Genomic DNA, 24,809 nt, shown 5'->3' with positions numbered 1-24,809 from the left:
TTAAGGAAACATCAATATTTTTCTCAAATTGGCAGCATCAAAACTATATTTATGGAATTAAAACATATTGCATTTATATAATGCAAATTCACTTGGAAACAAGATTTCTTTATCTTTTTCTGTAACTTAGCTTGCAGCTGTTGGCATCAGTCTATTTTTAAAACACAAAAATAAATTGTTTCTTGTTAACTCCATTGGATCTGCAGGCAGACAGTAGACAGAGTTGCTGTCCATGAGGCCAGCATCTTGGTTAGAGGGCCCAGATTATTCTATGAGAAGGTGCTATTTGGAAAAAAAAAAAACTTTTCTTACCAACTGCATAAGAAAATTCATTTTAGAAAATAAAAAAAGACAAAAATGCTCAAAAAATAAAGTAGCATTTCATCCCCTCATTATAGCACTATCAATATTTCAATGTAGGGATTTCCCTGGTGGTCCAGTGGGTAAGACTGTACTCCCAATGCAGGGGGCCCAGGTTCGATCCCTGGTTGGGGAACTAGATCCTGCATGCCAACCTAGAAGTGTGCAGGCTGCAACTAAGAAGTCTGCATGCTGCAACTAAGAGTCTGTGTGCCACAGCTAAGACCTGGTGCAGACAAAATAAATAAATATTTTAAAAATATTTCAATGTATACCCTTTCCATCCTTTTTTATTGCATATGTAAGTTCTAAGTTCTGTTAGCTTTCTAAATTGGGATCACACTTTATACGTAGTTTTGTTACCTTTTTTTTTACTCATCAGGGTATTGTGGTGTGCATTTTGCCATGTCATTAATGATTGCAAAGTACTCTTACTATTAGAACCTGCAACCTATCCTAATTGTTTTTATTTTAATTTTTAAATTTAAATTTAAATTTTTGGCTGCGGTGGGTCTTCGTTGTTGCACATGGGCTTTCTCTAGCTGAGGTGAGCAGGGGCTATTCTTTGTTGTGGTGTGCGCGCTTCTCATTGCGGTGGCTTCTCTTGTTGAGGATCACGGGCTGTAGGCGTGTGGGCTTCAGTAGTTGTGGCTCGTGGGCTCTAGAGCGCAGGCTCAGTAGTTGTGGTGCGTGGGCTTAGTTGCTCTGCGGCATGTGGGATCTTCCCGGACCAGGGCTCGAACCCGTGTTCCCTGAATTGTCAGGCGGATTCTTAACCACTGTGACACCATGGAAGCCCCTATCCTAATTGTTTAACATTAGGTTTCCCCCACCTCTACTTCTGGTATATGTTAGGGAAGAATATTTGCATATATGCAAATATTGCATATAATTACATATATGCAATATTTGCATATAATTACATCCACTATTCTTTTCTTAGGATACATTCTCAGAAGTGGAAATGCTGGGTTATATGGTAAGCTGTAGGAGTAAGTATCTAGTTTTTCTTCACTGCAGGCAGTGCTCCCCTGCGCCCCTAGAATCTCCACTAACAGCTTCTCCTGGGATCTTTTTCCCAGGAGCTTCAGAGAAGAGACTATGGAGCAGGAAGGTGGTGGGGCAGTTAACAACATCCGTTTTCAGTTTCTACTCATGGACCAAAATAAACATGTTGGGTTGCCAGTACCAGCCTTAACATATCCTCTATTATTTGATATTTAACTCTGTCAGCTCAGAATGCTTTCAGCTGCACATAATAGAAAACTTGACTTATGGTGGCTTTAAAAAATAGGGGATTATTTCTCCCACATAATAAGAAATTTAGTGGGCTTCCCTGGTGGCGCAGTGGTTGAGAGTCCGCCTGCCGATGCAGGGGACACGGGTTCGCGCTCCGGTCCGGGAAGATCCCACATGCCGCGGAGCGGCTAGGCCCGTGAGCCATGGCCGCTGAGCCTGCGCGTCCGGAGCCTGTGCTCCGCAACGGGAGAGGCCACAACAGTGAGAGGCCCACGTACCGCAAAAAAAAAGAAAAGAAAAGAAAAAAAGAAATTTAGAAATGTGTGGTGGCTGTGGCTTTAGTTCAGCAGCTCAGAGATGTCAAGGAGAGTGTGTCTACAGTGTTCTTGGCCTTTTCTTAATGGTCACAGGATGGCTGCGGCTGAAGCAGGTATCATACTTGTGTTCAGGGAGTCATGCTGGGGTGTCAGAACACAGATGAATGAGACACATTTTTGACCCTGGGTGTTGTTAACCTGATTTTAAGAAGTGGTGCGTTTTTCTCTTATTGCGAAGTAATATATGTTCATTATAGAAAATGTATTTCAATGATAATCTTACCACCCAGATGTAATCACTGCTCTCATTTTGGTGTTTATCCTTTTAGTTTAGTTATAAATGCACAAAAAAGTGGGATTTTTGATTTATGTACTGCCCCATAACTGGCTTTTGAAATCAGCATCCATCTCACTGCCTAGTACCCGGTAGATGGTTTAAAGATTTTACTGGAAATTTAATGAATAATTTAAAAAATACACTATGAATATTATTTTTCTGTATCTCTGAGTAGTCTTTACAGTATATATTTTATAGTATAATTTTTAATAGCTGCATATCCCTCAACTGTTTGAATGTTTCATGATTTATTTGACTCAATCTCTGTTATTTTACATGTAGATTAAAAAAAATTTAACTATGACAAATAATACTGCATTGAACATCTGTGTGTGTGTGTGTGTATGTGTGTGTGTGTGTGTGTGTGTACACAAATCTTATTTCCTTAAGTTCCTTTCATAAGTGGAATCACTGGGCCCAACGAAATGCCAATTTTACAGTCCTTGATTTATGTCATCAAATTGCCCTCTTCAAATGTACCATTTTACTTACCCCCAGCAATGTGAGTTGTTATAACCTTGTTTTAGTTTTTTATTTTATCTATTTATTTATTTATTATTTTTTTGCGGTACGCGGGCCTCTCACGGTTGTGGCCTCTCCCGCTGCAGAGCACAGGCTCCGGACGCGCAGGCTCAGCGGCCATGGCTCACGGGCCCAGTCGCTCCACGGCATGTGGGATCCGACCGGACCGGGGCACAAACCCGTGTCCCCTGCATCGGCAGGCGGACTCCCAACCACTGCGCCACCAGGGAAGCTCTATTTATTTATTTATTTATTTATTTATTGCGGTATGCGGGCCTCTCACTGTTGTGGCCTCTCCCGCTGTGAACACAGGCTCCGGACGCGCAGGCTCAGCGGCCATGGCTCACGGGACTAGCCGCTCCGCGGCATGTGGGATCTTCCCAGACCGGGGCACGAACCCATGTTCCCTGCATCGGCAGGCAGACTCTCAACCACTGCGCCACCAGGGAAGCCCTAGTTTTTTATTTTTAATAGACATTTTTTTGAGTTGGTAATATATTTGTCTGATTCAAAAATCAAGACAATGCAAAAGGCATAAAGTGGAGTTTTACTCCTGTTCCTGTCCCCATACTCCCATCTCTGTCCCCATTTCCCTTAGGGTAGCCACTTTTACTAGGTTCGTTTGCATCTTTTCAGTATTTTTAATGCACACAGGCAAATATATATATAAATTATTTCCCTTCCTTTCTTACCCAAAAAGTAACACACAATATACACTGTTCTGTATTCTTGCCTTATTTGGTTAGGCTGCTATATAATGTTCCATTATGTGAATATTCTGTAGTTTTATTTATCTAGTCTCCTGTCTAGCTTTATTTGAGACCTGTGTCTTTTCAGCAAAACCAGGCCCAAGTGAACTATGTTATTCTGGCTGTGCAGCTACACCACAAATAGGAGTAGGAAGCTATATCTTAATTTCCTAGACCTACTGCCTGGCTTGCTGCACATTTTGACTTAGCCTCCCAGGGTGTAGTTGGCAGTGTCTGAAATATACTGAATCCAAGAAGGGAGAGAATTGCACAGGTAGGTTTATCCCCTTTGAAGATCCACTGGCTTGTCTTTTTTCCCTAGCTGTGATTGTGAGATATTTTCATGTTTTAGTTTGGGTAAAGAGTAACCCCCTCCATTCTCATCCAAGGGATGGTAGCTCCCATAGGAAATTATGTCTTATTTTTTAAGGAATTCATTGTCACAGAGTGCCAGGTGTATGGTATGCTCCCTCAAGAGGCTCTGGGGAAGAATCCTTCCTTGCCTCTTCCAGCTTCTGATGGCTCCAAGCATCCTTTGGCTTGTGGCTCCATAATAATTTACTTTACTTGGCTTTCTCTGTATCTTCTCCTCTTCTTTCTCAAATCTCTATCTGTCTTTCTCTTATAAGGACATGTCATTGTTCTTAGGGCCCAACCACATAATCCAGGATGACCTCAAATCAAGATTCTTAACTTAATTCCTTTTGCAAAGACCCTTTTTCTGAATAAGGTAACACTTGCAGGCTCCAGGGATTTGATGCAGACATAACTTTTGGGGGCCACCATCCAGTCCACTACAGGCTTTGAGTCTAGCACTCTGATTCCAGAATTTGTGCTGTGCCCTGTTAGACCATATCCTGTGAAGTGCCACAGAGAAAGTCTGTTTTCTCTTCCACATGGTAGTAAAAGGCTAAGGCTTATTTGCTCAGTGTTGTATCTTCATCGCCTTGCACAGTGCCTTTTGCACAGAGGAGGTGCTCAATAAAATGAAATGGCTTTAATCACTGAATTTCTATAGAATTTATGAAGGCAGTTTTCACATCTCTTATTGCTTTTCTCCAGGCTGAATATTCCCCAGGTACTTCAGTTGTTCCTTATGTGAAGTTTGGAGCCCCCATCTTTCTGGTTGCCGTCCAGTAGGTACTTGCTAATTTGACCAGTCCTCCTCTTAATATGCCTTCCAGATTGAACTCTTGATAAGATTTAAGTAACAGGGTAGAATGAGACTATTAATGCTCATGGTTTGTACACTATAATTCTTAAAGTAGCTCTAGGTTGTATTCATTTTAGAGTAGCTGCTAAGGTCATTTCTGGTAATAGCTAAAGACAAAAAAAGAAAAAAAAAGAAAGAAAGAAAAGAAAAGAAAACTCTGCCATACTAGTAGTCCTACTTAGTCATTGAGTTTTTAGGGCCAAATACAGCCTCAGTTACGCTAATGCAAATTTTATCGATTTTGGATTCTTGGGATGGCTTTTGAATTTGGAAAGAAAATGGTCCAAATGTCACATTCTGGGGTTTAGTAGAAAAGGCAAGCATACTCATTAATAAATCCAGTTTTCTCTCTCCATTCCATTTTGTTGAATCCATGGAAAAAAGTTGTATGTTTTAAGAGACCTGAGTGATGATCCAATACAATTTTCTGCAAGAATGAATCAGGATTTTCATGACAAAATATTAGAGAAGAGAACGTTTTTCTTCTTAATTTCTACCTGCTGTGGCCTGAAGTTGGTACTTAAAAAAAAATTTTTTTTTATCACATTTACCAACTGCTTGTGTTAATTTTCATGTACACTAAACAAATTTATGCTCTTGGTGTTGTGTGTGCTGCAAGTTTCACTGCTGTCAAAACATGTTTTTAAAAATAACCCATGGGTTTTAACCAGTACAGTCAAGACAAATTAGGTTTTTTACGAAGTAAAATCCACCTTAATATTTAGATCAGCAAGATGTTGTTATGACTAACTTTTGGTTTTATGTGGTAAGATAGGACCGAGGCATAGTAGAGGCATACTAATGCTTTAAAATTTTTTCTTTCAATCAATTAAGTTTTTAAACTAGGGGTTAAAACAAGGAAAAGATATTAACTCCCAGGGGTGGACTCCATGTCTTCATTTACTCCATTATACCTTCTGCATCTTGAAGCCTGGTTTCTTTGAAAGGAAACATTTTGCAGAGAAAGCCCTCTGCTTGGAACTCCTCTCCCTCACTCCTTACCTGGCTACTATTTCTACCTGAGGCTATAGCTTAAATGTCTCTTCTGCAAGGAAACTTATTCTGACCAATAAGACTAGTAGTTCTTATCTTATAAGCTCCCTTGTACTTCATTTGCAGTCTTCATTACATCAGTTTCAATCACCTTGCTAATATTTGTCTTTTACTCTAGTCTGTAAACTCTATGAGGCAGGGCTGTGTCTGTTTTCAATGCTCTCCCTAGATCAGTGTTTGGCCCATAGTAGATGCTTAGTAAGTTTTTGTTGACTGATTGGTCAGAGGCTGCAAAAGTCATTTAAGGGCTAATTTTAACAATATTTGCATTTCTGTGTGTGTGTGTGTGTATACTAAGCTAATAGCAATGAACTGTTTCTTTTTTTGGGGGGTGGGTGGGTACCACTGCATCAAATTACTGAAATAGAAAAAACAGTTGACATTCTGTCTTAAAGTGACTATGGATTTGACCCACTTCTACTCTAGTAATGTCATCACGATTGTATCTCATTGCTGTGGGTTCTTGCAGGCTGACAGGCAGAACAAGTTGCTTCAGCTCACGGTCCTCATCTGTCATACAGAACAGCTTGCAGAATCTTATTATGTGAATGAAATATGGAGAGAGAGATATTTTTCTTCCTGGGCTATCAGGGTAATTGAAAATAACCGTATCAGGGCACAGGGGGAAAATGCAGGAAAATAGACTGCTTTTGTGAAGGGCAACTCATCGGCTCTCAGAACTGCAGGTATCTAGCCTCCCAGGGCAAAGTGTTTCCTTTTATCAAAAGGCCTGAGATTCAACATTCTTTCAGTGAGTAAAACGGCTTGGTTCGTGTTACCACCCCTCAGCTGCCTGATGAGATGCCACCACCATGGTGCCTTTGGAGGTGTATCCCACCAGATGCAGGGCACGAGCTTGGTGTGTTCTTTAGCCAGGGAAGAAAACCGTTTTAGTATTCCAGATCAATAAAGTGTAGTAGAAAATTGGAAATGTGCTATGAAAAGTCATTAACCAGAGAAATTCTACTGTTCCTGAGTTTTGGATCAGAAGAAATAATAACACTTGACTGCTTTTCTAGTTTATATTTTACAAGCTTGGCCCTGGTGCAACGGAATATCAGATAATACCGTATCAGTGACACTTTGCCTTCTAAATCGTTGGTCCTGTACATATAAATTGAGCTTTATAGAATAGTTTTAGTTCACAGGAAGCTTCTTACGTAACACTGGTCGAAAGCACTAATGTGGTGACGCAAAGCAAGGCACAGTTCAGCAGCCATTCAAGTCATGACTTCGTTATATTTTGAGATAGCTTTAAAATCACTTAGTCGAACAAAACTCTAACGTACGGTAACTGCCAGGTTGCTTTATCTAATTTATGAAACGGAGGCAAAGGAAATCAACAATAACCCTCCATTTACCATGATTAGATTAGCTATTACTGAAACTGCAGAAAGTATATAAACCTTTACTTTGTGTTCACTTGAATTTGGTTATTAAGCTTTGATGGAACTTTCATTTAACCAAATGCCTTTGTTTACAAGAATAAGCATGTTAAATCTTTTGTGTTCTGAATTTGATATGAGCATTTTAGTACATGCCTCCTGCAAAGGCATGTTAAAGTTACAGATTCTATTCATTTGTGTTCTGTCAAACATTATCAATTCAATCTAGTTAGGGTCTTGTTTTTCTTCCTGACTTTAAGAAATATATCTTTTTTCTATAAGGCTTCTACTTTTCCAAGAATATAACCAGGCATTAACAAACATGAAACTACTTCTCAGAGCAGCTTCATAAAAATTGATTTTTCAAAATTAAATAAGCATCTGGTGGGCTGAAAATGCTTTATACCTGATATTTAAAAGATATTTTGACTATTGCCAAAAGAAATCAATTTCTTCATGCTGTCTCCCTTGCAGATGCCGTCATATGCCACTGGGTTGTGTAGAGCACAGGCTCTAGAGGGAGGCAGGCTTGGATTTGCACCTCACCTCTACCACTTACCTGCCTGTGACCTTGAACTTCACCTCTTAGGGAAATCAGTTAACTCTAATCACCCTCTCCTCAGTGTGTAATTGGGTTCATAATAGTACTTATAGTGTTTGTTATACGTGAGGGGATGCATGTAAAGAACTCAAAAACCTGATTGTTATTATAACTTGTGTTTGTGTGTCTGTGTGTGTGTCCATACTCTACATACATGTTATCGACTTGACTGAAAATTTACTGATTTTAAATCTGGTTATAATAATGGAAATGCTATTATCCTTTCAGGACTTAATGTTCTAGTGTCATGACCATATCTAGAAGTGACATGGAGCATAGTTATCATTTTGGATCTATTCAGAGCCATTGCTTGAAAACAAGTCACTGGGAAGGTGGCTATTTCTTATTGCTGAGATTGGAACCAAATCCATATTCCAAAGAAGTCTTTACTTGAAAAGTGGAACTTTATTTCAGTTCTTTTAAATTGATGTAAAAGCTGAGATAAAGAGTGTTTTAAATATGTGAAATAGAAATACATGGCCTTTCCAATAAGAAGGGCTCCTGTTGACAATTTGCTGTTGGTTTTTCAGTGACTTTATCTGTTTCTCACATCTTTTAAGCTTCTCTCTAACTGCCTTGTTCTCTCTACATTTTCCATCTTCATCTCTGTCCTTTATATCCACATTTTTGGGGTAGTGTAGATGGGTTTGGAGAAATCCACACTGTGTCACCCAGCCTCCTTTAGACCAGTAATCCATACAGGAGTGATAGGAGTTCAGGCTAGGAGATCTGGTCTTTGATATTGGTTTTCAGCAAATTTACACAGTTCTTATGGGGATGGAATTTTTCTCCTCATGTGTACCATCTTCTGTCTGCTTGAATAATGAGTCATAGAAAAATGAAAACTTCTTTAACTATGAAAGTTTCAGCAATAAAAAAATGTTAGGCCTTTGGTGTTAGTATAATGCAAAATAAGATAGCATTTAAAAAGTCTCTTCTTCAGCATCATATTGACAGTGCCCCTCACTTGAGTCAGGGATTGGGGACTTACTGAGATACACCATCTGGCAGAATACGGAAGGCCAGTCTTGTGCCAACTGAAAAAGCTGCATCAGTTCCAACTCTTGTGTACTTTGCACATTATTGGATGTCTTGCAAAACGTTTATCACTTTTTAATTAGGAAGGACTAAGGGATTTTAGTACTCCAAAGAAAATGTCAGCAGCCCAAAGATAGAAAAATTATCCAGTGGATCATAAGGGGCAGTAGGTGTTTCACTTTGAGCTTGCACAGAAACAAGGACAGTTTCATACTAGGATCTTTGTTGGGGGGCATGTATCCTTGGTCTGTCTGAGCAGAACTGGGGACCTGGTCTTTCTATTATTCTGACAGTTTCCCCAGCTTGTTTCTTTTGCAGCATGGCCAGGCCTTGAAAGCACATGCCAAGAGATCAACTCTGTTCTGCTTCTTGGCCTATCATGTAAACTGTGGCCTGTCATGTTCATTAAAATGAAAATTTGTCGAATGGAATTTGCCTGACTGGCGGAATAGTTTAAATGTCAGATGTTGTTAGGCCTGGATATAAATATTATGTTTCTATTGTTAATTAATTGCAGCGCCTCAGTACCAGTGATCCAAAATCCAATTTAGTCTGCAATAGGCCTGTGGATAAGGGCCAGAGACAATGAATGCAGAGGGAAAAAATGTATTCAGAGTTTCCATTGTATCCGCCAATGTCCTCTTAGAAAAATAGCAAATTTTGGTGTGTCATTACAGTTTAAGAAGGGCAAAACAAGACAGAATTAAGACTCATTGTCTTTTGAAACCTCTCAAATGTTACTTACTGTTGCATCTATTCCACTGCTAGCCCTGAGTCTGTCCCAGCATCAGAATTCCCAAAAGATGCCGCTCTGTCCCCTTTCTGGGACTCCCCCCCACCCACTGTTTCCATCTCTTGAGTCTGTTGTTTTGTTCCCCACTCATTTCAGACCTGTAGAACTGAGGTGTCTAGCCCCGTAATCCTGCTCAATTCTCTTTGCAGTGTTCATTTTCCTCTCTTCCACTTACCATCAACCCTTCCTTTCTCTTTCTTTTTGTCCCTTGTTTTGGTCCCCAGGCTCAACAGCCTGTCTGTCAAGTCTGCCACTGTTTGTTAAGATCATTTTGCTTCCAGATTGAGCTGGTAGCTGAATATCACTCGGAATATCGCTGCTAGAACTGTCTGCATTACAAAGAGGAGCAGAAATCTTGCTGCTGGGGCCCAGACCTCAAAACTGACTGTTGTTGCAAAGCCGTGAGCCAGCAGGCGTTTGTGGCTGCCATTCTCAACCAATATTTTGTTGAGTACTTGCTGTGAGCATGGCATCTGACCCGGCCACCTCTCTGGGTTCCAAAGGCAAGTGGATATGCCAAGCGGAGGAGGACTAATTAAGACTTTGGAAGGCAGGACTAATGTGGTCCAATGGTCAGGGGCCCTCATTTAATTCCTGGCATCCTGGTCCCTGCCAACCTCGTTCTGTCCCTGTGATTATGCCAGCTGAGAAGCAGGGAAGGGAAGATGAACTTTGGTTTGCTCTGAGTTTCCCTGTCCAGCAGTGTCTATCAGTTTAAAAATGAGAGGGAAGGAGGCCAGAGAATCTTCCAGATGGAGAGTTCAGAGGAGGGCACAACCAGACTCCCTCTCGGCAGTGATGTCACTGGGCCATTCAAGCACTGGGCCAGGAGCCTGCTGCCTGACCCTGTAGTGGAGTGGAGTGGGGGCTGGCAGAACAGTCACCCTTGGCTTAGGGTGGAAGCAGATTCAAACCAGGCACATGCAGGCCACATGGTAGAGGCAGAGCATTTACCCTGAGGACTGGCAGTCTGTTTGGAGGTGGGGCCCTTCATTCTGGACTCCTCTTAAGGGCGAGATCCCCAAGTTACGTAGACAACTGCAGAAACCGAATGGGGAGTTGGTGTTCTCCAACCTCTCTGTTTCTTCCTTTAGAATGAATCAGCTGTGTAAGAAAGGTGACCTTAGATAAGCTGGAGGCAGCAGTAACAGCAGTAGCCCTACATCCTTGGATGGACGCACATGTGGACAGCAGTTCCAGGCAGCAGGGGTTTGGTGAGGACACAGTGCACTGACACTTGCCACACCTCGTGGTAGCACAATTTTTTAACTAGATTCCGTGTTCATTGAAAAGTATCCATATGGATACTCCAGGAACAGGGTTTTGCTCAAACAAGAACTGTTTTTTAGACTAAGGTGATCTGAGGTCTATGAAATTCTGGAATGATAACGAATGAGGCTAAACACTGAATATCTGGCTTAACCTTACTTAAAAATTGATTATTTTAATGTTACATCCATACAACCTCAGTTTCTCTCGGAGATGAACCTCTTTGTCTCAAATTCAGGTTATTAGACTTTGGGGAGGGTTTGTGCTATTGGGAGCAGAACTGTTTGACTTGAAATGTCATCTCATTCTAAGAAAACATACTAGGGCCATGTGAGGGCATCCCTGTGCAAATGTCACGTTGTCAGAGTGTCTCCTCCTAGGATTAGACTAGCCACGGTGCTTCCAGCCTTGTCTTACGGTCAGACAAAGCCACTGACTTCCCCCACAGCCAGGGTGCCAACCTGGCCAGGGTCATGCTCCCCGAGATTTCATGGAATTTGATTTGTCTCTAACTCTCTGCATGTTAAGATGCTAATTATTGGTTGACTGGTATTCTGCTCCTCAGGTGTCACCTAATGATTTTCCAGGGCTCATGCTACTTGGCAAATTTATTTTTCCAATGCCTGGCAAATATTACAGCATTGAACAGGTGTGGTGAGGATGAGTAGTGTTGTGTGTGTGTGTGTGTCTCAGGCCACAGAAGTGTAGACTTCTGTAGAGAGATATCTTTTTATCTTAAAAAAGCCTAGAGTACAAATTAAGAAAATGAGAAAGAACAAAAATAAAAAGCTAGTCTCAAGTAAAGAATTTTCAGTGTTTTCAACAATAACACAAACATAATATTCCTTGAAGCAAATTTCCTTGGGTGTATGTTGACACTGTCTTAGAGGATGTAGATTCAACAAGGAGCAAGAAAGATGTAGTCTGAATCACCACACCTATAAGAGGTTCTTTTAAAGACGTTCGATGCTTTTGTTTGAAATAAAAATGAGGTGCTGGCCAAAAAAAAAAAAAAAAGATGTGGTCTTTATCTTTGTTGAACTTAGGGTCTGTTGGAAAGACTTTCATTTACATTTTGACAATATTGATCAGTTATCCATGTGAATAACAAAACTAAGGAATATTCCGATCTCCCCTCTCAAGTCTAAATACATCAGTTTCACAAATTCTGAAAATTACTCTTTAAGAAATACATGCATATAAACTGAAATAAAATTTCTGGGAATACATCTGAGAAGTCTCAGGTTTGGGGGATCTTTTCTGTTGTTTGTTGTGAGGGTTTAAATCAGTCTGCAGATTCTCAAATAATTTCATGTGTTTAAAATATTCATTTATCATCAGGTAGTTTAACCAAGGCTGTGTTTTCCAGCTGCCTGGTTTTCACCGATATGTAGAAAAAGGTTTAAGAATCTTCTCTTAGTTGAAAATTGGCTATCATTTGAAAGAATGTTGCAGTAATTCATCTGCAGCAACAGCTCACTGAGCATAGCATCAGAACAGAAATGAGGGCTGAATTTATTCACTGTCTTCTTTCTTGTGTCTTGTCTTAATTCCTCAGTGAACAGACTTCTTTCCTAGGTATATACATGATTGTTAAAGACTTAAAGGTCAATAACCAATCGCTTAATGTGGCAGTCAAGTCAGGTGAGGGCTGCAGAATGCAGCAGTGGATGCAAATCTCTCAGTTCCAGGCAATGTTGCCTTAAGGAAGGTACAGTTGGATGGTTCCCAAAGATAGGTTTTAATTGGGGGAAGGTAACTCACAGTCAAAGGAGGTTTTTATATTTGAGAAAGATGTTTGTTTAAATTCAGGCCAGTATTTACCTGGAGGCTGGATAATGGAGGGGCTTGGTGTTGAAAAAGGTTTTCTGGGCAGCTATGCTCTGGAAAACCACTCAGATAAATCAGTGTGTTATTGGCCTGTACTGCTCTGCCTCCATGATTATGTCTTTTGGGAGCAGCTGAAGCCTAAACCTCTTTGGATTCATTTAAACCTAATCTGTGTCTTGCAGAAGGTCATATGAAGGTTAGAGAGTCCACCTGCTCTACCACAAAATGGGGATGAGTTGGGCATGAGGGGAACTGGGAAAAGGTATAATGCATTGTAGCTGCAGGTGAAAATGTTTTCATGGACAGTAAAAGTTTATGTCTTTGGATTTTGGGGTCAAGGTAAACATGGGAAAGAGAGGACTAGTTTGAGTGGCTATTCTTGACTTTTGTCCAGAGATTAAGTACTTTGGGCACAGAGTGAGAGTTTTCTGATCCTGACCTGCTCCTACTTCAGATATCTAGCATACATAAATGGACAAATGTTTGGGTGCCAGAGGTATACACAAAGACTGTGGAATCCACTTGTGCAGCTGACTCTTGAATACGGAGGGGCTTAGGGGCGCCGAGCAGTTGAATATTTGTGTATAACTTATCATCAGCCTTCCATATGTGTGTCCATATCCGAGATTCTGCGGATTCAATAACCACAAAGAGTGTAGTACTGTAGTACGTAGTTATTGAAAAAAAAATCCATGTATAAGTGGACCAGTGTAGTTCAAACATCCTGTTCAAGGGTCAGCTGTGCTTGTTTATTCAACAAGTATTGACTGAATGACTATTTAGTGCTAGCATAGAGTCTGGGGCTCACAATGCCCGGGCAGGGTGAGTTTGGTTTAAGCAATATAAGCCATAGGTTTTAAAGAGCTTAGACGTTCATTAAGGTCATAAAATATAAACACGGGAGAAGGTAATAATTTAAGACAATAGCATGCATGCCTGTCACAAGGCATTCTATGATTAAGGAGACAACAAAGCTGTGTTTTAAGATCAGTCCCACCACCTGTCCCTTTACTTTTCTGGGAACGAACATTCAGTACTGGCTACCCTTTCTCACTCTTCTGCTTTCAGCCTCTTAGTTTCCACTGCTCATCTGCTCATCACCTTGACACGTGCTCAGGTTTTTTCTGTTTACGAACTGTACAAAGAAAGCCTCTTTCAGCCCTTTGTCCTCCAGTTGCTACTCTTTCCTCTCCTTCGCACCCAAACGTGTCTAATATTGTCCTTACTCACTGTCTTCATTTTAATGATTTCCACTTATTTCTTAACCGACTCCAAACTGAATTCTGTCTCAGTCCACAGAACAGTTCCTCGTTCAGTTCCTCAATGACGTTTACATTGTAAAAGGGACAGAGCGGGCGCGAGAGCCATTAGCGCGAGAGCCATTAGCGCGAGAGCCATTAGCGCGAGAGCCATTAGCGCGAGAGCCATTAGCGCGAGAGCCATTAGCGCGAGAGCCATTAGCGCGAGAGCCATTAGCGCGAGAGCCATTAGCGCGAGAGCCATTAGCGCGCCATAGCCCGCCGGGCAAAGAGTGTGCTCCCCAGGCCCCTCCGGAACCTGGCCTCGGGACCGGCAGGTGACCTGGGGGGCCCAGGGACAGGACTAGGGCTGTGTCTGCAGAGCTTCAGAGACCTCGCCTCGGCCGCCCACTGGCGGGGCCCAGGCCTTGAAGTAGCAGCGGACCTCTCCCACGTCCCCACCTCTGTGACCTAATGGCAGTGGTTGCAGTCTTCATGGGTCCCAGACCATGGAGGCCTCAGCAGCTGGAGTATACGGACACTGCCCTGAAGGTAACAGCTTCACCCCAGCCACCGTGTTGTGATGAGAGGCACACCCCATGTAGAGGCCACAAGGAGGTGTTCCAGCTGATAGCCCCAGCTAAAGTCTCAGCTAACCCTCAGCAACTGGCAGGCATTTGAGGGGATGAGCCTTCAGATGATTCCAGGCCCCAGCTTTCAAGTCTCCCAGCTGAGGCCTCAGGCCCTGTAGCATACAAAAAAGTCGGCTCACTGCACCCTGTCAAGATTCTTGTTCCATAGAAACCATAAAAGATAATAAATTATTATTATGAAGTCATTAATTGTTAGGTAGTTGGCTTTGTAACAATATGTAGTCAATGCAAATGCCTATTTTATTATTACTAACTTGTATTTTGCCTAATATTAACTTACTTCCACCAACTTTCTTTTGGTTCCTATTTGCTTGGTATATAGTTTTCTGTACTTGTCCTTTCAAAATCTCTTTCTGTTTTAGATGTGTTTCTTATAAACATCACATAGCAAGGTTTAAAAAAATTCATTTTGAAAAAATTTTATTTTAACAGATGCATTTAATCCACTTACTCTGATTACTGACATATTTGAACATCTTTTAAATATTTTATTTTGTGTTTTCTGTTCACTGTGTTTTCCTTTGTTTCTTTCTCCATCCCATTCCAGTCTTCTATAGAAAGAGAATTGGTTGAGTTTTCTATTCTCTAGATTGTTCCCTTCACTGGTTTGGATACTTCAATTCTTCTGGTGATTACTCTTATGTGTTTTAAAATCGTGAAATAGAATATACATACAAAATAATTTTTGAAAATGTATATCTACAGTTTAAAGAAAATAATAAACTGAACATCCAGATACCTGTCCCCAAGCCAAGAAATAGAGCATTACCATATTCCAGAATCCTCTTAGACCATTTCCCCATTACAATCTCCTTCCTCACTCTCAAGGTATATATAGCCTGAATTCTGTATAAATCATTCATTCCCTTGCTTTTCTTCATAGTTTTTGCCACTTACATGTAATATTTCAAAACAAGATAGTATTTATTTTTCCTTTTTGAGTATGTTATATGCGGAATAATATATACAGTCTTTTGTGACTTGCTTCTTTTGTTTTACATCATATTTTTGAAAGGCATACGTGTTGATGTGTGTAACTGATTCATTGATTTCTCAACTCTGTGTAATATTCCATTGTAAGAATCTATAAAAATGTGTTTATTCATTGTACTGTTAATACCTGTTTCTGTTTTCAGTATTTCTTGCCATTCTAGCATTGATGCTAGAAACATTCTTGTATATGTCCCTTTGAGCATATATGAAAAGATGTCTTTGGTTATGTACATAGAGAAAGAAATGCTAGTTATCTTTAACAAGTTTATCAGTAGCTGTAATGCATATTTTTAACAACTTAATCAGTATCTTTTCCTCCTAAACAATTCATTTCCCCTCCTTTATTCCATATGATTGTGGCCAACCACTCATTTCATCTTATTTGCAAACCCTAAAAATTGGTCATTATTGCTATTATAGGTTTTTGACAAGCAGGGATTAGTAATTATTATCCAATACCCATTATTTATTTATTTATTTATTTATTTTTTTCTCAAATTTGCTTTAATTTTTAAACTTTATGTAATAATATACTGTGTTTCAGGAAATGTTAGAAACACATTTTTTTTTATTGGAGTATAATTGCTTTACAGTGGTGTGTTGGTTTCTGCTTTATAACAAAGTGAATCAGTTATACATATACATATGTTCCCATATCTCCTCCCTCTTGCATCTCCCTCCTTCCCACCCTCCCTATCCCACCCCTCCAGGCGGTCACAAAGCACCGAGCTGATCTCCCTGTGCTATGTGGCTGCTTCCCACTAGCTATCTACCTTACATTTGGTAGTGTATATATGTCCATTTGAATTTACTAGATTTACTGTCATACTTGCTAATTTATTTGTTCACCATTGCTTTTTTTCCTCTTTCCTTCTGGGATCAATTTCTTATTATTCAAGTATATCTTTTAGTATTCCTTTCAGCAAAAGTAAACTACTGTGAGCAGGAAATAATATTTTTTTTTTCTGAAAAATGTCCTTATTTCTCTCATTCTTGAATGATAATTGGTTTAGCATGGCTATAGAATTTTCCTTGAATTTTTTTCACTTGGAACTTAGGACATGTCATTCCACTGCTGTCTTGATTTTATTTTTGCTTATGACAAGTTGTTTTGCAAGGAGTCTATTTTTTCTCTCTGGTTGGATTTAAGGCTTTCTTTCTATCTCTGGTGTTCTGCGGTTTCCTTCTGTTGTATCTACCTGTAGATTTGCTTTTATTTATCTTGTTGAGGTCTTGGTATGCTTTTTCAAGAGGATTCATGTCTTTCATTCTAGAAAATTTGCATTCATTATTTTTCATATTGGTCCCCTCGCTTTCTTTTGAGCTATATTTTGTTTAGCATTTCTTTGTGTTTGAGATAGAAACGGATACAGCTCAATCTCTATGTTGTCAGACCATAAATCTCTCAGACTTTATAAAATGTAGTATTATACTATTTTATCTAGTCTTCCCCAAATTATGTTTCCCCCAACTCTATTGCAATCCACATAACACAGGGGGAAGGAGAAATTTTGATGGTGTCCCATGGAGGGGCCTTATCTCCTGCATTAATATTCCAAGATTTACATCATAGCCCACAAGTCTGGCCTTGTTCTTTGGTGGTCATGCATCAGCAGTAATGGGTTCTATAGTGGTAGGAGGATGTGAAGGGAAATAGCCCAGTAGGGGCTAAAGCAGTTACTTAGGACATTAAAGGGAAAAAAAAAAAGAAAAAAAAGAAACATGGGAAAACCATGAAGTAGTTGACCATTCCCAACTACTATACCTTAAGAGATGTTAGGACCTAGCCATGTATGAAAGAAATAGGCATATTCCATTTATTTTTGACCATGGAGTCAACATATGAGTAATGTTGGACTACTATAGAATCAGCCCCTTGAAACCTTAAGTTATTGCTGTTGCTTGGCAACTATAGTTTACCACATCTCCTGTCATATTGACTTGTGTGTGGTCAGCACATTGTACGTTTTGGTTGCAGGGAGCTTAACATGCCTAGATTTGATTTGAAATGCCAAGTTTGGCTTCCTCTGTTTTATGAGTTTCTCACTACCGAGAGAAGGCTACACTCTACCTAGAGGAAGGAGGATTATATGTGTAAGCTTGCACACGTTTACTCATAGGGGCAAGTGGTGAGGTCTGGATTGGGAGGACCCTGCACGCCATATAAATGGAATAGGCTCCCCCAAGTAAAACTCCCAGGGAAATGGAAATCGAGTGTGCAAGAAAGATGGCGCTAAAAGATGTAAGAAAATAAAATGCTCGGTCAGATCTAGTGTGCTGCATAATGTTTAATTTGATTTTCATCTCTGCACTTTATAAGCTATTTCATCTCTGCACTCCTCCATTCTGTAGAGGAGTTCACACCCCAAAAGATTTGACTATAGATCTGGCCAGGTTTGTGTGAGTCAATTCTGGGTAGATGTGTGTGCCGTTTTCAGTTTATGACTTTGTCTTTCATTGACCTCTTGTACAGGAGGTATGAGGCATAAAGTTTTATCAGTGGTTTATTTGGCTAGCATCACATACCATGGCATATGGAAATTCTACTTAGAGACGTGGAGAGAAAACGTTTGCTGTTTTGCTCGCAGATAACTCAGTGCTTTCGTTTTTATCTCTTTGTAGCTTTGAAGCGCAGCAAAGAAGGGAAATCCATTGAGAACAGTCTGTAAAGGTAAGTGTATTTATTACATGGCCCTGACAAACATTGCCTTTACAACATTGATTTTTCTTTTATTCAGAGATTTAAACACTCGGATTAAAGATATAGCTGACAGGACAACTTCCTTAACCACCTGCTTGTCCTCCCTCATAGGCAAAAGTGCTGAGCAATAGTTAGCAGAGAGCAGGAGGAAATAAAATGATGTGCTGAGGGTAGCCAAATGCAGTTGTATGCTTGCTGACTTTTGCTTTCTTCTCAGCAGTTAAGACATTCCAATGGAGCTAAATTTACGAAGATTAATGCTAGATGGAAAAAGAATGCACTGGTACCACTTCTGGTCAATAGTTAAATAAAACCAGCTGGCCAAATAAAGCATTTAAGATAAAATTCAAAGTGGCATTTCAATTGCGTTGGATGAAATTTATCATTAAATTCAGTTGTGCCATTGTGTGGAAGAGCTAGTTTTGTAGAAAGGAGAAAGTTAGTCAGTTTGGTGTAGCTAATTGCATTCCACCCAGTCGCTTTGGATGCTAAGTGAGTTAAGGAAATGAACTTCCAAGTTTGAAGCAATGGGGAAAGTATCTACTCAGCCTCCTGTGAAACATTACAATCGAGCTGCTTTTTACATGGAAAAATGTAATTGTTTCCTCTTTCCTAGGTATATTTGTAAGCATACGTCTGTACAGCATTGTTCTTTGAGCCATTGTTTAATTTCTGTTCTGCATGAAGTATTTTAATTTAAAGATTTCATTCTGGGGAATTATAGGGCTGCAGTTTCATCAAAAGTCTTTGGTGGCCAGGGTGAAATATGCCATAATTTCACATTTGTTTTCATCATCAGTTATGTTTTTGACAATTTTAGGGTTTTTTTTTCTGTCATTTTTATTACAGGAATCATGAGCGTGACCACTTTAGTTAAAGTTGGAAGAGCCATTTTGATTTACTTTATATTTTTAAGTTATTCCTAACTTTATGACAAATCTACTTCTGGAGCTGAATTTTTAATGTTTATTTTGAGGGTGAAAAGGAATTTTACAGGGAAATTGGAGAAAACCCCTTTTGAATAATCAGAACATGAGCTATAAAAATATTGTTTTGAGGATTTGCTTTGGGATGATTAAACTCTGGTGCATGAAAGCTGGTTGGCTTGGAATTTTTCTGTAATGGTTGGCCACTAGTGACGAAAAAAATATCTTAAGAAGTAGATAATTCTTATGTTCAGCCATATAACTTACACATCTCTGGACCATTGAGCCACATCTTGGAATAAAGCAGTACTTGATAGCTTTTAGAAATAAATTCTCATAAACTGTTGGAGTTAGTGATGATGTAGCAGTCTTCAGAACCTTGAGATCTTTAGGTACAGTTATGGTGCTCTCATTCTTCTTGGAAAGTATTTTCACACTGGTACCGTCTATTTCCTCTACTCTCAATGAAAACCCTTTGTTATTCTGGTAATCTGGAGTCAGACATGGATTTAGTTGTGGTTTGACTTTTATGAGCTATTGGACCATGGACAAGTTATTCACCCCCTCTGTATTTCAGTTTCCTGCTTTGTGAAATGGAAATAAAACTGTTTTGCTCCTAAGGTTGTGGAGCTTAAATGAATTATTATGTGTTGAGGGCTTAGAACAGGTCCTGGTCCATGATAACCACTCAGTAGCTATTAGCTGTTGCTGCTCTTGTTAATATTACTGTCATCATCATCGTCATCAGCGTTAGCATCCTTATGGATTTATTCATTAGATATTTTGAGGAGTCTGTTCTTTTTGGAAGTGTAGGGATAATGTTTCAAAAATGAGCATTTTGTTACTAAAGAAGGGCAAATTCTGCTTTGGCTTTTAAGAATCAAATGAAAAGATAACTTTCAGGTAATATGAGAAGTGAGGCCTCTGTAAGTAAAAAGTTGTCAGGTTGAAGTTTTGTTGGTGTCAGGGTAAACGCTATCTTTGGCTGTGTGTGGGAAACTACTAATTAATATAGTCTTAGGAAGTGAGTGATCTATTGCTACTAGTTAGATTGAGGAATTTTTGAAGAAAACCTCATTAAGTTTAGAGGAACTTCTTCCCCCTCCCCTTTTTTTCCTGTCATGTATGTTTTCCCCTTTTAACTGCACTTTATTTTCTTTTGAAGTAATTACAGTAGTGGAACTGTACCCAGGGACCCTACTCAGGGCCCTACAGTCAGCATAAGGATAGGTGCATGACCACAAGCTTGGTTAACGGGTGCTTCTTCTTTGGAATTTGAATCTTGAGCTAAAGGATTCTCCTTTCTCCCAGTCGGCATTCTGCCCTGACAGTACCTGCCATGAGACCACTGTAGCAGTTCCCATTTCCCAGCTTCCACATCTGTCTTGGTCACTGATGGTGTTCAACCCTTATTTTCCAGTCTTCCATGGATTTGCTGAGCCTCCAATTTCCTTCCCATAATCCTTAAATTAGTCAATTGGTTTCTGTTGCTTGCAATCACAGAACCCTAATAGAGTAGTTTACATGTTAGGGAGCTAAATTTGGAATAAGTGGGGTGTGTTTGGAGGTTTACAGTAAAAATACCATTCACTACTTTCTTCCATCATATATAAGTAGCTGAGTGTTTTGCAGCAGATTACATAAGGTGAAGAGTTCTCAATTATTATTTCAAAAGTGGGCTATTTTGTTGGACTCTCCACTACTCTTGTGTTTGGTAAAAAGAAGTCACTTTTGGCTGCTTCTCGAAGCTCTCAAAGGATATGTGTATATGTGGGGGTAGAGTTGGAATGAGAAGAGAAGCAAAGAGGTCATCCTTCCAATTTCTGGAGCCCTGGTCTCTTTGTGGCATGGGTATTGTGAAGGGACTGTGATTTCCTTCTACTTATCCCAGCATCCCAAAACAAAACTATTTAAATATTTTTATACTTTTGCCTGAATTTTTATTGCTCTTTTGAACACTTTTCTTGCCCTACTGAACACCTTCTTTTCAATGGTGTGTAAAATGTGATTGAAAACTCAGTTACTTAGGTCTGTGGCACTGCTTGTGGTTTCCCGAGAATGGAATGGGCAAATTTGCCCTATTTCCCCTTGTGTCTTGTTTGTTGACTGCTTCTCTGTTCCGTGCAGTGCCTAGAACAAAGCTGGTTAATGATTTTTTCACAGGGACATCAATTTTTCACTCCTACTGTGAATAAATAGCACGACAGCATTGTATGGTTGAAAGAACCTTAGCTGAAGCATTAGGAAACATACCTTCTAGTTTGGGCTCTGCTGCTTGCTAGCTTTATGACTCTGGGCAAGAAAGCCAACTTTTCTTAAGGTCTCAGTTTTCCTCACCTGTAAAATAGGATAACCCTTACCCTATCTACTGTGTAGGGCTGTTCTGAGGATGACGTAAAGATAATGTATGTGGAAGTGCTTAGGAAATTAAAGTGCTGTGTAATATCAATGTATTATTATTATTGTTAATATCATGCTATTTATATTTATTAAACAGATTGAAAAATCGAAGGCTTATTTTATGAGGCTGAATAGGAAAGGGAGGTAAATAAAAAAACAAAAATAGAAACAAAACTCTGCATAGTACTTGTGCTGGAATTCTCTGTTTGTGCCTCCAGCTCTCATTCCTCTGAAATGCTGTGTGTCCCAGGAGGCTGACTTATTGTCAGCATACCCTGGGCTCCCTTGCTCTCTGGCCTTCCACTGGAGTAGCCAAAGGAAGGCATTGGGCGAAAATCGGAGAATGCAAGGTTGGAATATTATCCCCTACCTTCCTTGCAGCACTGTGCGTTGACAGTGGCTGTATTCCTCTAAGGAAGGCCACCAGGGTTCTTGTTGGGGGCCTCTCTTCTGCAGCTGCAGCTTTTTTCTACTATTTGGTAACTGCTCCTTCCTTTTGCCCCTTAAATTAGCAGTTTTTTTCTGCTAACTCCAGGATACTGTTGTCTCTTCTTGGTTTCCCTTAACCTTGCCCACACCCTTCATTAAATTCCCCTCAATTACCCCCAGTGATGGTGCTGTCTTTTTTAATGCAAATTTTTAAAAAACATCTTTATTGGAGTATAATTGCTTTACAATGGTGTGTTAGTTGCTGCTCTATAACAAACTGAATCAGCTATACATATAGATATATCCCCATATCTCCTCCCTCTTGGCATCTCCCTCCCACCCTCCCTATCCCATCCCTCTAGGTTGTCACAGAGCACTGAGCTGATCTCCATGTGCTGTGTGGCTGCTTCCCACTAGCTATCTATTTTATATTTGGTAGTGTATATATGTCCATGCCACTCTCTCACTTCGTCCCAGCTTACCCTTCCCCCTCCGCGTGTCCTCAAGTCCATTCTGTACGTCTGTGTCTTTACTCCTGTCCTGCCCCTAGGTTCTTCAGAACCTTTTTTTTTTTTTTTTTTTAGATTCCATATGTATGTGTTAGCATACAGTATTTGTTTTTCTCTTTCTGACTTAACTTCACTCTGTATGACAGACTCTAGGTCCATCCACCTCACTACAAATAACTCAATTTCATTTCCTTTTATGGCTGAGTAATATTCCATTGTATATATGTGCCACATCTTCTTTATGCATTCATCTATCAATGGACACTTAGGTTGCTTCCATGTCCTGGCTATTGTGAGTAGTGCTGCAGTGAACATTGTGGTACATGACTCTTTTTGAATTATGGTTTTCTCAGGGTATGTGCCCAGTAGTGGGATTGCTGGGTTGTATGGTAGTTCTATTTTTAGTTTTTTAAGGAACCTCCATACTGTTCTCCATAGTGGCTGTATCAATTTATATTCCCACCAACAGTGCAAGAGGGTTCCCTTTTCTCCACACCCTCTCTAGCATTTATTGTTTGTAGATATTTTGATGATGGCCATTCTGACTGGTGTGAGGTAATACCTCATTGTAGTTTTGATTTGCATTTCTCTAATGATTAGTGATGTTGAGTCACCTTTCATGTGTTTGTTGGCAATCTGTATGTCTTCTTTGGGGAAATGTCTATTTAGATCTTCTGCCCATTTTTGGATTGGGTTGTTTGTTTCTTGGATATTGAGCTGCATGAGCTGCTTGTATATTTTGGAGATTAATCCTTTGTCAGTTGCTTCGTTTGCAAATATTTTCTCCCATTCTGAGGGTTGTCTTTTCTTCTTTTTTATGTTTTCCTTTGCTGTGCAAAAGCTTTGAAGTTTCATTAGGTCCCATTTGTTTATTTTTGGTTTTATTTCCATTTCTCTAGCAGATGAGTCAAAAAGGATCTTGCCGTGATTTATGTCATAGAGTGCTCTGCCTATGTTTTCCTCTAAGAGATTGATAGTGTCTGATCTTACATTTAGGTCTTTAATCCATTTTGAGTTTATTTTTGTGTATGGTGTTAGGGAGTGTTCTAATTCCATTCTTTTACATGTAGCTGTCCAGTTTTCCCAGCACCACTTATTGAAGAGGCTGTCTTTTCTCCACTGTATATTCTTGCCTCCTTTATCAAAAATAAGGTGACCATAAGTGTGTGGTTTTATCTCTGGGCTTTCTATCCTGTTCCATTGATCTATATTTCTGTTTTTGTGCCATACTGTCTGGATTACTGTAGCTTTGTAGTATAGTCTGAAGTCCAGGAGCCTGATTCCTCCAGCTCCATTTTTCTTTCTCAATATTGCTTTGGCTATTCGGGGTCATTTGTGTTTCCATACAAATAATGAAATTTTTTGTTCTAGTTCTGTGAAAAATGCCATTGGTAGTTTGGTAGAGATTGCATAGAATCTGTAGATTGCTTTGGATACTATAGTCATTTTCACAATGTTGATTCTTCCAATCCAAGAGCATGGTATATCTCTCCATCTGTTTGTATCATCTTTAATTTCTTTCGTCAGTGTCATAGTTTTCTGTATACAGGGCTTTTGTCTCCTTAGGTAGGTTTATTCCTAGGTATTTTATTCTTTTTGTTGCAGTGGTGAATGGGAGTGTTTCCTTAATTTCTTTTTCAGATTTTTCATCATTAGTGTATAGGAATGCAAGAGATTTCTGTGCATTGATTTTGTATCCTGCTACTATACCAAATTCATTGATTAGCTCTAGTAGTTTTCTGGTAGCATCTTTAGGATCCTCTGTGTTTACTATCATGTCATCTGCAAACAGTGACAGCTTTACTTGTTCTTTTCCGATTTGGATTCCTTTTATTTCTTTTTTTTTCTCTGATTGCCATGGTTAAAACTTCTAAAACTATGTTGAATAATAGTGGTGAAAGTGGATAACCTTGTCTTGTTCCTGATCTTAGAGGAAATGGTTTCAGTTTTTCACCATTGAGAACGAAGTTGGCTGTGGGTTTGTCATATATGGCCTTTATTGTGTTGAGGTAAGTTCTCTCTATACCTACTTTCTGTAGGGTTTTTGTCGTAAATTGGTGTTGAATTTTGTCAAAAGCCCTTTCTGCATCTATTGAGGTGATCATATGGATTTTATCCTTCAACTTGTTAATATGGTGTATCACATTGATTGATTTGTGTATTTTGAAGAATCCTTGCATTCCTGGGATAAACCCCACTTGATCATGGTGTATGATCCTTTTAATGTGTTGTTGGATTCTGTTTGCTAGTATTT

At 39.6% G+C, this 24,809-nt stretch overlaps 1 protein-coding gene across 6 annotated transcripts in view; it reads left to right on the top strand.

The window, feature by feature from the left end:
- Nucleotides 1–24,809, top strand: part of FHIT (fragile histidine triad diadenosine triphosphatase) — a 1,451,582-nt gene that overhangs the window by 20,548 nt on the left and 1,406,225 nt on the right. For all 6 annotated transcript variants that reach the window (XM_089918156.1, XM_022572687.3, XM_022572686.3 and 3 more), the window contains exon 2: nt 18,213–18,261. The gene's annotated coding sequence lies outside the window, so the exon portion shown is untranslated. The remainder of the gene's footprint in view (nt 1–18,212; nt 18,262–24,809) is intronic.

Source organism: Delphinapterus leucas, chromosome 10 (genome assembly GCF_059928025.1).
Source record: "Delphinapterus leucas isolate spDelLeu-1000000601 "Yukka" chromosome 10, BTC_Dleu_Yukka2, whole genome shotgun sequence".
Classification (NCBI taxonomy): domain Eukaryota; kingdom Metazoa; phylum Chordata; class Mammalia; order Artiodactyla; family Monodontidae; genus Delphinapterus; species Delphinapterus leucas.
Note: the sequence above shows the minus strand (reverse complement) of the source record. Positions and strands in the feature narration are given on the sequence as shown.